The sequence below is a fragment of the Cebidichthys violaceus genome, unplaced genomic scaffold, assembly GCF_023349555.1.
Source record: "Cebidichthys violaceus isolate CVI_PGR_0920_01 unplaced genomic scaffold, fCebVio1.0.p SCAF_22, whole genome shotgun sequence".
Lineage (NCBI taxonomy): Eukaryota > Metazoa > Chordata > Actinopteri > Perciformes > Stichaeidae > Cebidichthys > Cebidichthys violaceus.
Genome location: NW_027176395.1, coordinates 9,594,084 through 9,610,825, shown reverse-complemented (window position 1 = coordinate 9,610,825; position 16,742 = coordinate 9,594,084). Strand labels below are relative to the sequence as shown.

The 16,742-nt window shown below is 38.1% G+C and overlaps 1 long non-coding RNA gene across 1 annotated transcript; it reads left to right on the top strand.

Annotated features, from left to right (window-relative positions):
- The first annotated feature begins 13,351 nt into the window (after positions 1 to 13,351).
- On the top strand, positions 13,352 to 16,217 carry LOC137877879 (uncharacterized). Its single transcript, XR_011103578.1, has 4 exons — positions 13,352 to 13,440; positions 14,486 to 14,637; positions 14,993 to 15,081; positions 15,348 to 16,217. It is a non-coding gene; the product is annotated as an uncharacterized lncRNA (long non-coding RNA).
- The last annotated feature ends 525 nt before the right edge of the window (positions 16,218 to 16,742 follow it).

The following is a 16,742-nucleotide window of genomic DNA, read 5'->3' as shown; positions in this document are numbered from 1 at the left end:
ACTGCATTCTCAATTGCGTTTATTTTAAATACAAATTTCAAATTCAAATCGCTTTATTGGCATGAGAATGATAGAGGTTGATAGAAAAACAACACAGATTATGGTCGCAGTTTTAAAAACGTCATTAACATTGTAAAATGAAACAATGCAAAATAAACACAACAAAAGTACTTGGTTAGGGTGTGCCCTGGGTAGAGCACATACAGCTGAGTCCTTACCGCATTAGAGTGCAGATCTCCGCCAGGTAGGTCTGCAACGACCACGGCTGTATTTAGTGATTGAATGAACACCACCCACAATGGGCTAAGCCCTCGTCTAGACACCAAACATAAAACACATTTCATTGAAACTCCAAAACAAACGGCGATATATACAGGCATTCGGCTCGAAGTTGTCAAGACACATCATGCAATCTTGCAAAAAACTAACCAAGCTGTCTGCCCGCTTAGCAGCGGCTGAGTTGTGGTGAGGTACAGCAGTGTGTGTACTGGTATTTCCACTAGCTGTTAGCCAAACATACCGTCCAAAACAATAAAAGGGAGCCGTAAAGCAGTGGCCGAGAGGTGCTCAGCAGTGTGTGTACTGGTAGTTCCGTTAGCTGTTGACTTTTGTGGGTCGGCTCACAGTGCCAGCCAAGTGATGTCACATTCACAATAGGCTGACCAATGGCTGTGCGTCATGTTCAGCAGTGTTTGGAAGCGCTTAGCATTGTCACGCAGCCCAGTGCTGTTTGTCCATGCACAATCACCCGCACATTGTTTGTTAATTACTTTCGAGCAGTAAATTAAACTGTCCTTTTTCTTGCAGTGCTGTTAGTGAGTGGCTTATCCAGTGTTTAACAACAATTCTCTACAGCTCATGTTTCCTCAGTCCCTCAGTGCACCTCCCACCTCTTATTATTCACTTACTTAACATTTGCTGTCTTTCACTCTGTCCTTATGCTTAAATATCCCTATTACCCTGCAGGTCCTAAACCCTGCAGGCCCTAAACCACACCCTGTCCCCAGGGCCTGCAGCCTCAGCTTCACTCTGAGGCAGTACATTACATTACATTACATTACAGTCATTTAGCAGACGCTTTTATCCAAAGTGACTTACAATTCAGTATCTATCTACACACCATAGACGTAGCTACGGGAGCAATTTTGGGGTTAAGTGTCTTGCTCAAGGACACATTGACATGAGACTAGCAGAGCAGGAGCCGGGGATCGAACCACCGACCCTCTGCTCTCCACGGTCACCCACCAGTAAGTGGTCAGACCTTCATCCCAGTATATATTCACCCCGCTCTCCATCACAAGCCAATTGAAAAAACACAATTGACCCAGTCTGCGGGGCACACCTTGCAGGGCGGGTCAGGTGGACACATGTTCTGATAGGTAAACTTCACCTAGATTATTCATGTGTGTTTACCTTGGTATGAGCCCACCACAACAAACACATTATACCCCTCCTACCAGATCAGGACAAGGCTTAAAGACCTCCAGAATAGAAGTCATACTATAAAACCACAAAGCAGCATGGTGGAACTAAGTCATCTCCTTATTCACTGCCACTGTCACATACCATCAGTTTGTCATGTTAACTGTAGCACTGTCTGCATCTGCATTTGTTCTTTTAATACTTTTCTACAATTCCCAGAATGCCTTTTATAAGCTCCCCAGGGAACATAGTTTCAAAGTGTTAGTGAGTTATAATATAATATGGGAATCTGAATTGATGACAAATGTTTTCTAAAACAAATCTTCATGGTTTAAGTTATATTTAAAAAACATACCAAATATGAAAGCCATCCCTGATTTTTCACATTTATTGAAATGCTTTTATGTTTTTTGATCAGTTAAGATTTACAGACAATCCATTAAATATACCTTAATATGGTAAAAATGTATTTGTTCATGCATGAATTAAAAATACCATATTTACTTACATTAAAGCATTAAAGCAGTATTTCTCAAACTGTGGGGCACGCCCCTCTAGTGGGGCGCAGTGGTATTACAGGTGGGGTGCTGGGGGAAATGCAGAATTTTTTATTTCAAGAACTTTATTGAGAACTATACATATTACAAAAGTACAAAGTACACAGACATAAAACTAAGTCATTAATAAATACATGGCAAAATGCCTGTACTTTAGTGTAAATGTTTACGTTACGCCGTTAACAGGTTACCCTTGAGCATGCGCGACGGCCAAGATCCTTGGTGACTCATATGTGTAGCTTAGTGTGCAAAATGAAATGACATTTGGCAGGGGGAAAAGAAAAGCAACCGCAGGCGATGCATCTGAGACAAACAGCAAGACGCCAAGAAGAAAATATGATGAAGCCTATCTTGCTCTGGGTTTCACAGTGAATGCGGACAGAGGGCTGTGGGCATTCTGCTTCCCTTCACCACATCCTACCTCTGTGAGATGGGCTTTTCTGCTGTTGCCTCTCTCAAAACAAAATACAGACCTAAGCTCAACATTGAGCATGCATTGAGAGTGGCCGTATCAAGTCTGCAACCCTGTTTTAAAAAGATTTGTAGTGGAAAGCAGGCTCATTGCAGCCACTAATACTGATAAAACTTGATGGCTCACATATATCTGCACTAATTTTGTTTTGTTTTGCACAGGTTGCACGTTATTGTTGTTTTGAAAAGATATACAGTGTAAAACTCATCTCTCATCTTCACCCGCTTATCCGAGATCGGGTCGCGGGGGCAACAGCTCCAGCAGGGGACCCCAAACTTCCCTTTCATCAAAACTCTTTATTGCCAAATATTTGAACTTGTTTTGTTTAGTTTTTCACAGGTTGCACTTTATTGTTATTATCTTGAAAAGATATTCAGTGCAAAACAGGTTAATTGCAGCCACAATAAGCTATTTTTTGCCAAATATTAGTTATTTTTTGCACAGATTGCACACATTGTTCTAACAAAGTGACTTCACATTTTCTTTGTTTTTGTCTGATGGAACAATCTGGTTTACTTGAAAGTGATTGCAATTTTCTTTATTCTATTATTTGAAAAAGCACAGATCGAGGACTCACAAAATGTTCTTATTTCAATAAAAATTCAACATGGACAATTTTGTTACAATTTTGTTGGGGCGGTGGGGCATAAACATTTTTCTTCCTCCAAAGCGGGGTGTGACAGAAAACATTTGAGAACCACTGCATTAACGTGTAAAAAGTTTTAGTTTGCCGTAGTGTGGGCATTGACAACCTTGTCAAACTTCTTTTTATTACTTTGCGCTAATGTTGTACAGACTTTTCTCATCAATATGCACTTATAACAGTAATGTGACTTTGACAACAGTGAAAGCAGACATGATATTTTTTGTGTTGGATTACCCAATCTCTGCAAGTTGATTTTCAAGTTAAATAACAACAAAGCAAAGTACAGATGGAAAGTATACATCATTTGTAGTAAATGCAGTAAGCTACAATGTGCACGTGTTAGAATGGACATTTCGTTTTGAGAGTTGTGTATTGATGTAGCAGTACCGTGGTGTTTTTTACAGTGCAGGTCTTGTCCCCTTGATTCGATTCAACTCAGGGTTGTCAGGGGCTTTACGATCACCTCCACCTTGTAGATCAGTGAACACTGGCAGCGGTCGGCTTTGACCTGCACTACAGCTCCTCAGATTTAAGGTTCCTCTGTGGCAGCCGTGTGTGTGTGTGTGTGTGTGTGTGTGTGTGGGGGGGGGGCTAATTGAAGTCAGCAGATGACGGGTGTGCTGTGATTTGTGTGGTGACAGGCAGTGTAATTACACGGCTGGTCAGAATGAACATTACAGTAGTTAAGAGCTTTCGTGGGCGCTAACTCTGCCAATAAAAGGATCCTTACACTTCAGTATTTGTAAAGCAGTGCTGCTGAATATAGTGTGAATTTGAGGGGGGATGCATGTGCATTGTAAGTACATTTCTATATCCTTCCTTGGACCAGGAAATATCTGGAGATACCTCCAGTGGTGTGGTAGTTGTGGTGTACCATGAATACCTTGAAATAAAACGTGAACTTTCTCACAGACTATGAGTGAGGTCCATTCTGCATGAATATTGATAATGATTTACTGTAATATACTGTAGAGTACAAAAATTATAAATTCACTAGTTAGTTAAATTAGGATTTAGCGCCATCTAGGGCGGATTGCAACCTCACCCCACTTCCTTCCGTGTGCCAAGTGTGTAGGGCTACGGTGGCCACGGCAAAAACGTGACAATGCAAATTGACTCATTTAAAGCCAGTGTTTGGTTTGTCCGTTCTGGGCTACTGTAGAAACATGGCGGTCGGCTCTGTGAAGAAGACCTGCTCTGTATGTAGATATGTAGATATGTAGAACGGCCCATGCTAAAGTAACAAAATCACGAAGATTCTTATTTTCAGGTGATGATACATTAAATAAAAAATACTTATTATTGTATGCCAATAGATCCCCATAAATGCTACACACTGTTATTTTAAATTCACATAGATAAATCTAAAGGCAAAAAAATAAATGTTGATTAAACAACATTTAAAGAGGAAAGAATAGCTCAAAAGATCATGTGTTCAGACGTGTCTGTCTGTCTTTCCACAGCCAATCTTGCATACTACTGGACCCTTCAGACTAATATTTTTTTGTGCATAATCATGACTTTATGCAAAAAGACCTCTTGGAACTGGGGTGATTCAGACTGTATGAAAAAAAGTTTATTGACTGTTTTGTACCTTTATTGCCTGCTAAATCCTCACTTATTTTAAGTGAGAAGTGAGGAAACGTATGTGATCAACAACAGCTTCAGCAGCAAAAGAGATTTCTAGCATTCGTCGAAAACAAAACTTACCTAGCCTGTTGCAGGCCACATCTTGTTGTGGCTCAAAAACTGAAGACCATTGGAACGTTTGGTCTCATTTTTAACAGGAGCATCCGCAGATTAATTCTATAGCCAATAGGTTATCAACTAAAGTTAGTCACCATATGAGATGAATATATACCTGTTTTTATTATCCTCACACCCACCCTGACTGTAAGGGGAGCCATGAAGGACAATTGAATGAGATTCATCTCTTATTGGTTTGAGTGAACTAATGAGTGAACATTTTTTGTGGGGGGGGTCACTTGTGGGAAGCAAAACACAACACTGACATGTTATACCAAAACAGTGAGCTAAAATATGCATAAAGGATCAATAGAGCTGAGGGGAACTCCAGAATTATTATTCGAAACAAGACTATACCTTTTGCTAAACAGTGGTCCAGAATTATTGGTCACAATTGGTCACTGTGGCCACAAGTAGTAATCGCACGATAACTTCACTTTGACTTCCCCTAGGAATTTCCAAAATTTTCTCTTGAGTTAGTTTCTTTACATCATCATTAGGCAAGTGTATAGCAGCCCATAGGGGATTAACAATGTAAAGATGATAATGTAATTGCACAATAGGTGTGTGAGAGTTTGTGAATGAGCATTAGTTTAGATCATAACGAGCAGGTATGAATAAAGTCAATAAAGGCCCTTATGGTCTTCCATCTTCTTCGTCCTCTTCATGGAATCCACCATGTTGCACTGCCATGTTTCTACAGTAGCCCAGATGGGACAAACCAAACTCTGGCGCCAGAGTGGGGCCTTTAACATTTTTACCTTACCTGAAGGCCACCGTAGTTCTGCGACACACTTGGAAAGGGAGGGGTGAGCAGAAGGGTGTTCTGTTGGATGCAATCTGCAACCGAACCACAAGATGCCACTAAATCCTACACACTGGTCCTTTAACATGGCATTACATACAGAAACAATGTCACTAGGCAACAAAACAAGTTGGTTAGTTTTAGGAAAGGAAACATTAGTGGTTTGTGTTAAAAATGTGTTCAGTAACTTCGTATTTAGCCTACATCATTTAAAAAAATCATTGATGACTTTTGGTTTCATATGGGACTCGAACACTGGTCTCTTTTGTGAAAGTTCTACACAGATTTGGATTAAAAGCTATTTCTCTTGAACCTGGTAAGTCACGACAAATATTTTCCATCGGCATTTTTACACATTACGTGCCACCACCACCACCTAATGCGCTGTTAAGAGTTCGTGGTCATTTCACGTATTTCTGTGAGATCAGGCTGCTATCTAAAGTTAGCTGGTATTAGCTAACATTAGCCACCTTAGGGTACTGGTAATTCCTGTTGAATTGAAGAGTGTATATTATTGCTGATGACTCTCACTTTTTATTTGCGAGAAAAAGGTTGTGAATGTCACGTGGTATAACTTTTATGTTCTTTATGATGTAATCTTGCACTTTAGATGATAATCAATGATTTGTGACAAACAGGAGACAGGTAGTCTTTGTGCTCATGTTCAAGGTACAATTCAGGGAGAAAAGATTAACATATCTTGTAACAAGGTTTTGGGGTAAACTGATGAAACAATGGCATGTTGATGAAGATCAAAGTTCAAAATAAAGTTTAGATTAAGTTTAACATAAAGTTGCAAAGTCCTTTGTAAAATAGTCACAAATCACAAAACGCTTTTAATTCCATAAATCTCTCTGAAAGTGATGCCAGAGGTGGTGAGGGAGTTAGCAGGCGGCTCCATATACTGCAGCCACATGTTGGGTATTTAAATGGCTGTGGTAGCAGCGTGTATTTGTACATGCTTTTATGTGTATTGGTGTATCCATCCAGCCCCTAATGCGGCCTCACGGCTCAGGCTCTCTGGAAAGACCCAGAGGCCAAAAAAGATAGTCATGGACGAAAATGAACTCCAAACCGCGCGTCATCCCGGGGAAGTATGGTAATAACATAGGAGGAAGTTTACATTTGTAAAAATATGTGTTATTTGTCTTAGCTTTCGTTTATGACGGAGAGCCGGCTGCGATGAGGGAGACCATTTTCTGAAATGTCTCTGGATGTGGACCACAGAGCAGCCAACACCCCTGTCTATCTTTAGAGCAGGGAATCCACCCAAGAGCTGTCAGTCGAGCCGCCAAATCCATGACTGCTAAAACTCTCCAGACCCCCGAACACTAACAGCATCATTCAGAGGCTTCCACCCGCCCACTGTGCGCACACACACACACACACACACACACACACACACACACACACACACACAGCCAGCTCTGATACTGTAAGATGTGGAGGTGTACGGCAGAAAAGAGTAAATAAATTAGGCCTCTGCACTGTCGGCTGGGCTTACGTAAGAGCAGCTCACCCACAGAAAAAAGAAAAAAAAATTAAAAATGACTTCTTTTTTTTTAAACTGCTTGCAAATGGAGCAAAGATTTATCTACTCTAAAAGTTAACTCAATACCTAATTTTTCATGGACTCCACCTTTGTTTTTTCAAGTACTGGGAACTGTGTATAAAAAGGTCAAAGAAATAATGGTTTAAAAAAAAACAAAAAAAAACAGTTGCATTAAATTTGTGAAATAGAAAATTGCTGCTGCTGAAAAAGAGATTAATGACTCTGGCTGTGGGCTTTGTGGATCTCACTGGTACTGTACAGCGAAGCACTTAATAAATCACCGCTGTGCATACAAGGCATTAATAGGGATGGTGTGCTTTCATGGTTTTGTGCTGGTGCCAAATCTCAGAGAGCCTGATCTGGCCCCGGCTCTAATCTGTTTTTTTTAAAGTCACCTCAGAATACTGCCGTTACCTCGCTCTCCTCCTGACCCAAGCATAACGAGGAGAAAGCATTGCGGCCTGTTTAAGATTAATTAACGCGTGCCAATACCTTGATAGATTGATCAATATCTGCTGTTTTACTCCAGGGCCATTTCTGGGATCAGCAAACACATACTCTAATATTGTAGGCGGATGCGGTTTCCTCATTATGTTGGTAGCAAACGTATTCTCGACAGCCAAAACATATTTTTCTGAACTGTTGCAAATTACCAGTATATAAACACACTTTTTATAGGTGTTTTCTTGCAGATGTTATGTTCATTTTATGTGGATCACTGTGAGTTTCCATCAGCTAGTATGACACAAAAGTGATTTAATCAGACTAATAAACACAACATGGTTTAAATGTGTTTCATTGCTAATAAAGTAAATAAATAAAATAATTCAAAAAATTATATTTTTCTGCTACTTTATACTTCTACTGCACTACATCTCTGAGGGAAAGGTACATACAAAAATCCAGAAATATCATGTATAATAGTTCAACACTGAGAGGGAACATTTTACTGCACAATCAATACTTTAACTTTAAGTACTTTTTTAAAGTTTAAAGTTAGTATTTTATTGTCATATACACGAAATTTGACTTCTGCATTTAACCCATCCCTAGCTTATTGGGAGCAGTGGGCTGCTGAGAAGCGCCCGGGGAACCATTAGGGGTTCAGTGTCTTGCTCAGGGACACTTCGAGACAGGACACGTCCCAAGGATCGAACCGTCGACTTTGCGGTTACTAGACCACGGTTACTAGACCACGGTCTAGTAACCGTGGTCTAGTAACCACGGTCGCCCCCTTCAGCCCCCTCCCCCCCCCAACAGTGGACCTGTCGGTAATCTATAACAGATTCCATGTCAAACATGTTTAAGTGTTTTGCAACCTTCTTATTAAAAGGTCTCATTAAAACCCTTTGAATAAAGCAATATGAGTTACTGTGCAAGATTCATACTCTTCCGAGAATAAAACACCTTTGTTTCAATGGAAAATTTCCCTTCCAATCTTCCGATTACATGCATTGAGCTGGATAATGGACGTGTCTGTCCTTTTTAATGGTAAGACCGTGGCACAGTGTGTTTGCCGAGACCACCTCTGGTCAGCGGTGTGGGCTGCCACGTGTGCTGTGCAGTCAGCTGTGATTAGAATGAAGCAGAGATGAAGCTGTCAGGCTGCACGCACTGATACTACAACATTAGTCACAACTGCTGCTCACACTGTCATCCTTGACATACTATAAGACACATTCAAACTTTTATGTTATTTTATATTTCAGTACTAATATGATACCTTTTGTAATTTAGCATCTGATAATAGAATTATATGTTTAAAATTAATTTCTGAACATAATACTAAAAAAGCCACACTTTTAAAATGTGTGGGTGCTACAGTAAATTAACCCTTTAAGATGTTGCGTCAGTCGTAATGAGCATCAAACATGTGTTGCTTTCAGCCATAGACTGTATATAAGAAGTGGACTTAGTCACCCTGACGTTGTTGTGGCCATTGCCATCTTGTGTTTCTTGGAGCCAGAAGGCCCCATATTTGGACAAAGGTGATGAGCAATGACCAGCGGGGCCAGATACAGCATAGCAAATGCTAGTAATAATTTACCAGCTAACCTGGGCACTAACTAGCTGGCTTGGTTTTCTGTGATTCACGTTAACTGTGATATAAAGTGGGATGCTAATTTAGCGAAAAACAGGCATAAAACAAAATGTCTTACGGATGAAATTAACAGCCGGTGTATTAGCGCGTCTTTTAGTACAACAAAACGCTGAACACCGTGGTAGCGATTACGTGGTAGCAATCTGTCAATCACAAAATAGGCACTGTTGGAAGGTTGTAGAAAAGTATGAAAGCATAAAAGTATACCCGCTAAAACATATAAAGAGGAAAGCCTGTTAAATCAAGACTGTGTTAATGTGATGGTTATTAAATCACTCATTAATGTTTTACAGTTACAAGCGATAAATAAGAACAACTTTAAAGGTCGACTCATCTGCTTTACTTTCCGAGTTTTTCCGAGCTTGAACATAATGTGACCCATACAAAATTATAATAATGATACTAATGAAGCCGCCCTTTAAGGTTGTCAGGTTGTGAAAAATCCCTTTAGCTGGTGTTTATTTTCCTCTAGCATGAGAAATGAGAAATTTGTCTTTTTAGCTCTTACATTGAATTTATCAACAACATATTGACATGCAGACTCAAAGAATGCTTCAGTATTTGTCATTAGTATAATATAACATAATATAATACACTGTCATGGTGGAGGAGGATTTAACGTAGTTAAGGTTTTTCACAACCTGGTAGCCTAAATTTGTCTTTTATTATGTCTTATAACTGATCTATAAAGCATTGGTAAATAATGTATTATCCATTAATAAAGCCATTAGTTAGAAAATCAGTAAAACTTGGAAAGTGATACCACCATGAAGTCCCATGCTTATGCAATGGGGTGACAACTAAGCTGTCTCCATGCCAGCCTTGCAAATTCTACTTTCTGAGGAAGACCATGACATGTGGTTTGAAAGCAGCAAACAAAAACTTGTTTTATGTTAAAATGCATTCAAGAAGCCTCCAAATTCAATCACACAATCTTTGAACCCACATGAATATTACAGTACGACCTGATGGCTTTCGTGACTTAAATATTTGCTCTGTGAGTTTTGGTCCACTTGGAAGAAGCCTCATTAGTCTTCAAACAAAAACAGAAATAAAACAGAAATGTTTATAGATGCAACTGCTTGACTGCTAAAATAAGTTGTTCACAGTTGTGTTCATTTAGAATAACAAGAATGTAGAAACAAGACATTGTTGACCTATCAATGTGTACGGGTAACAACTGCAATGTGTGCAATAATGTCTAAAATCCCCTATAGTGTCTCAGTCATTTTTCTTCATGGGTGAAGGGTAAGAAAAACTGGAAAAAGTAATATAAGAAAAAAAGAAAGAAACTTGGGTCTGAAGGGGTTTTATACACCCGTAGGTCCCCCATTTGGACGCAGAGTACATCAAAACTTAGAGAGTTTTGTGTTAAAAGTAACTGGCAGAGAACCCACGAAGAACGAATATAATGATGTTATAGTTCTGCAGAAACCTCAGCGTCCTGGGAACAACATGAACTAGGTCACTTCTACATGAGACAAACATATCTCCCATCAGCCAAGCAAACAAATAACAAAATATCATAAATCATACTCGATATGACTGGGACAGACCGGAGAAAACAGCTGCTACACTCCGTTAGCAACGTGCTACCTACGAACATGCAGCATGAAAAAGCATGTCCGCCTGACGGAGATTACGGACATAGTTTCCATTTCTCTCCCCGGTAAACCATCGCAGAGATATTCAGCTTCGAACACAAAAAGTCACACAGCTTTCATCGAATATTGTACTTACTTTTGGTCGAATCTCAGCGAAAAAATGGAATATCTCCGTACTTCCACTGCATGTATGTCCAGCTGCTGGTGCTCCGTGTGAATCCGTTCGATTCGTGTCTCTCCGACACTCCTCGGATTCTTGGGAGGGTTGGAAGCTCAGCAAATCAGATTTCAGAGATGGGACGTTTTTGAGCTTTATTGGCTAATAGTGCTGTCAATCATCTAGCTTTCAATTCCAGGCAATTCTATTGGCTCCTACGGTTCGAAGGATGTCTCAATGGTGAAAATCGGAGAAGGGGGGGCTGAGATACAGCCCTGAACAGAGAGAATGGCTGAATCTGAAGCAGTATTTGCAAGCAGTAAACTAAACAACTAAAAAGGGCTTAGAAAGAGCTTAAAACACTCAAAAAAGGTCCAATCTTCTGTCTATTGATTCATTGAACATCAGGAGTGATACATAGAAGTGATATAGAGTGTTTTTGAATTAAAAAAATACTTTTTTATTCAAATATTGGAATATTTGATCAGTTTTCTAATTTTATATGCTCTATATTTTATAAATGTTTCACTGTATCTATGTATAGCTGTGTATATAGAGCCTATATCAGTTGTTCTAAGAGCTCAGCATATTTAAAGTCTTGGATATCCATACTTTCCAAAAAACAATACCCTAAAAGTGCTGTTTTTCCAGATCGAGCTTTTGAGTTTTCCAAGTTGTGCTGTGTTCCATCCTTATCTTATGTGAACCTGTAACATGTATTCTGATAGTTCCATCATTTTTCTCATCTCAAAAATATATTAAAAAAAAATATTTTTATTTTTTATTTTTTTTATTTTTTTATTTAATTATACACTTAATTAGGTATTTCTTATCTTTATTCTAGCTGAGGCCTGCAAATAGGCCTCGGGTATAAAAGGCACAAAAAGTTGTGCGAGATCATTGCGGAATAAAATCATGCATCAAATTATGATTTAAGTCAAGAAATATTAAATTACACAGTAAATTAACAAGAAAAACAATGCAGTGCCAATTTTTTTTACTTTTTGTTTTTCACATTTCCTTAGATGATTATTGGATCGAACCTGTCCCTGCAGCTTTGTGATCAGGATGAACCCTGAGCCAAACACTGTTGATAACGACCTCTGATAATCCGTTCAGACAGACTTTGTTCCTTTTTTTGTTATGGCCACATTTTACTCTTTATGGAGATAATCAGATGGCATTCTGTCATATTTGGGGATTTTGTGAAATCTGTGTTTTGTTCGTCTGTAATGTTTACTCTGCTTTTGTTTACTATGTCCCATGCCAGTAATAATGATGGTTATTTGGACCTCTGCTGTGAGCTGAAACTCTACCTTGAGAATTAGAATAGAAATTGGTATTTAACCGTCATGCTCTTTTATAGCATGGTGACAAAGGCAGCCACTGTCGCCTGCTGTTTGATTTGACACCAACTACCACTGTAGAAAATAAAGACTTTGGTTTGATTTGAAGTGTGGCGAAACAAATACTTAAAGTTTATTATAATTTCACATGATCCTCTGAATGCTGTTTTTCTGCTGACAAAAATAACAAACAAGAGGAAATATTGAAACGTTTTCATTTGTTTTGGCGTGTGGAAATAAAACATATGATCTGACTATCTGTTCACTATCAGCTATATAGCAGCTTCCAGGAGCATACATATAGACTTTACGGGGGCCCATGGGGTGAGGGGGACCCATGAAGAGAGCGGACACCCTAATAAAGTGTTGACTGGAAAACACCAGGCACGTGAGAATCATTGAGATACATTTTAGTAGTACACTCAATGTCAAAGAGTAAGGAAATAAGGTGCTGTTTGATATATATATTCCCTGCAAAAGGCAAAACCATCGGCATTGTGGTTTTCTTTTTCTTTTTTAAATTATCAGTAGTGAGAACAAAATTCTATGATTATTCTACATAAACTATAAAACAAATCTGTTCAATTAAATTAATCTTTTTTTTTTTTTCATCTACAGATATGTAACGATGATTGATGGGTAAATTGTATGTTGATACTGCCCAATCTCAAGTTTATTTGATCATGTGACGGTACGGTACGATGACGTGACCTGAAAAAAATTATTCGGCCCCTCTGTAAATGTTACATGTCTTAATCTAGTTTATTTCATCGATTTTAATGTGTAATTGAATCCTACGTATCTTTTTTAATTAATCTCAACATGTACTGCGCTCGTTTAAAATAAGTCAATTCCATTCAGTTAAAAGCAATGAGAAAAAAATATGTACTATTTAATTTCCACACGTTGTCCTGTCTGCGCATGGGCAGACGTGCTAGAAATTCAAATTCTGAAGGCAGGGATTTGTTTCACTCTGGGGGATTTCCGTTAGAAGCTCCTGCACTGCCGTCTGTCCACAGGTCCACGTTTTCGGTAAGTAAGCAATTTATAACCATATGTGTGTTATATTTGTTCTAAAACAGAGTTTTATTTACACTTTAAAACAGTGTTTGATAGAAAAAATCATTTAGCTAACACTATCAATTGTGTGTTTGCTACTTTAGCTAACGTTACAACAGCTAACGTTAGCTTAGTTACTACTTTAGCTAACGTTACAACAGCTAGCTTAGTTGTGTAGTAACATAATGTGAAGGTGATAAGTATGTTAACATTAAGCTAACATGATATTGCTCTTAAGTGGGATGCTAGGTGAATTCAATTTTAGTAGCTTGTAGGCTGTTTTAGTAGCTTGTGGATTTCACTAACATGTAAATGTAATGGACTATTTAATGAGTTGTAGACTGGCCATGCTGATTGCCAACTGTATATCCCTGACTGGTTGCAAGTATGTTTTCAAATCGTTTCAGTATGGCTGAATTAGACAAAGCTAAATGTGACATAAAGTTAGTAAATGGTGTTGTAGATGTTCTCAGAGTCAGACAGCAAGGGGTTAATGTTACCGTCGCTCATAATGTAAAATGAATGGCAGCCCTGACATGGTAACGTTAACGTTGCAGCAGCAAGCTGTCATTCAGTCAACATAATGGCCGTGTTCAAATTGTGGGTGTCTATAATTAATGTTAAAGTTAAGGCTGAACCATTTACTGTTTCTGTTAGTATCTTTTCAATTTATGGTAGCAGCTAATTAGTTACTGCTTAATATGAGATACACTGCCCTACATTATAAGTCACATTAAAATAAACGATTTTGTTAGCTTTACTGTGCCTTTATGCAATCAGAGATCAGCATGTTCCTGAGGCCAAACGGTCACTAACCATGTTTAAATAACCACACAGCCTCCAGATCTAGTTCTGATTTTGCGCATTTACCTTAGATTAATAGGAATATGTTCGACTTGAACACACTGTACACCAATATCCATGCTATCAAAGACTGTCTTGGTTAATCAGGAGGTCAATTTGTGAATATATCTTTACACAGTGCTCTTTGTCTTCCGTTGTTTTTTGTGTAAAACAGATAAATGCAGAATTCCAGCACATCACAATCCTACTTGAAACCACCTTCATGGTGCAGTTGGGCAGCCATTTACCCAATCGGACATCCGTTTTCCAGAAGAAGGGGGTGTTTCTGTCCAGAAACTAGCCAAACATCTGGCAATCTTGCAAGAGGTAAATATGTGTACACAATGTTGTATACAAATATTCATATTCTCTGGAGCAACTTTATGAAATGTACATAGTAGAATAGAGTCTCTAGTTTGAAGACCTCAAGAACAGCCTGGATTATTTAGATTTAGAATAGAATCTAAATAATAGTGCTATCTCTCTACACATTCAGACCTCTGACATTTCATGAAAACAAAGTCACAATTTAGTAACGTTCTTTAGTTAAAGAGCGCAGTCCATTAAGAGAATGTATAATGAGGTCAGTGTATTTTTTAAGGTCTGATGTATATTCTAGGCATTTTTTGTAATTATTGATGTTTTGAGGGATATTTCAACAACTGTAATTATTTTTATACAGGTGACAAGTGCTTTCAACCCTTAAAGGGCTGCCATCCTCTAGGCATCCCACTTGAGGAAGATGATGGGCATCTCATTCGGGAGTATATGGTAAGTCAATGTAACTGCATATGCCAGCCACATGTACTGTTTTGTATTACAGAAAATGTTTTAAGATTCTAATATCACTAATAGTTACAACAAAGTCATTGCGACAGCACAAAGAACTCAGTTCACTTCTGTTGAATAGGTATAGAAAATGTCTGTGATTTTGAGTAACGAAAACAATGCTGATTTAACCTCATACTCCACTGTTGTCTGTATGTAATTAAATATATAACAAACACATTTTTCTTTTTTCTCATATTCTCTTTCAGTGTACAGGACATCAAGGAGACGACATCCTGAGAGACCTGAAGATATCCACCATGTGCATACATGTCATCAACAACGAGGGTGGAGAAGCTGGACGTTATGATGACATTGACATTAATGCTGAAGGAGTAATCATTCTGGACAACATTGGATCTGTAGCTCGAGCTCCTTACAATGAGGCCAGGAGTCACCTACGCACTGAACACATGAAGTCATTCAGAAAGTGCTCTTGCTTTCCCTCAAAGTACTTTGACCAAAGACCAAAATCAGTGTTGGACTGGTGGATTTCTTCAGCCGTTCATGTGAACCCTGTTTGCATTATTTCTGGTTTGGAGGTGAAGGAGAACATTTTCTATATGTGAAATGCAGTTTAAGAAGATGTTGCAAGCTGAAAAACGTGTGTTGAACTGTTTTTATTAACACTCGTGTGAACCCTGGACATAGGGGCTTGTTTTTGTGAGACATTGGGTATTATATTCACTCAATGCATCCTTTTGATGTATGTGTTTGCTGTCATGCAGCTATGGTACTGGTGCATTGTTTTATTTTGTTAGCAATGGCACTGATAAGTAAATGTCCTGCATTCAAAGTCTTACTTACTGTAAGTAAAAGTGTTGTCATTAAGTATTCTCATCAAAATTTACTTTTACATTTACTGCACAATCAAAAGTAAATGCACAATAGAGCTTTAGTTTATTTTCATCTGAAAATAAACTAAAGCTTTCAGACAAATGTAGTTAAAAATACAATATTTACCTCTGAGATAGGGGAGGAGAAGTGGAAAGTAGCAGAACATAGAAACACTCATGCAAAGTTCAAGTACCTTGTATTTTTACATAAGTACAATACTTGAGTAAATGTACTGATTTACATTGCTGGTAATGAAGATAATAAAGTTGTAAAAAGTGAGTATTTTGTTTGCTTCGTTTGTGTAAACATGGAATTTATTGAAAGTTAAGATACTAGTAATAGCTAAAAATGTTTAATTAGATCAAACTTAATTTTAGTTTGTAGAAATCAAACCATTAAATTGATCTGAATCTACAAAAACAAAATAGGTAAATAGTAATTGAGGTTACATAATACATTTTAATATACTAAACATGAACATAGTGAGCAAACTTCACTCAAAATAGTTGAGGTAAAATTATGACTATAAATTAAGTAAAGTCAACTTAAAATATATATATGGATTTAGATACATTTATTTTGTGCAACCACTTACCTATAAAAAATTAAGTAAATCCAACACAACATTTTCAGTGCACACTGCCAGTTCACTGTAAACCCAAATTTTGTTCAAATTAAACTGTTAAGTGGTCATTACTTGTACTTTCATGTTTTGTAAAACAACTGTGTCATTACTAAATCTATTCAGTAGTTTGCACTAATCAGCT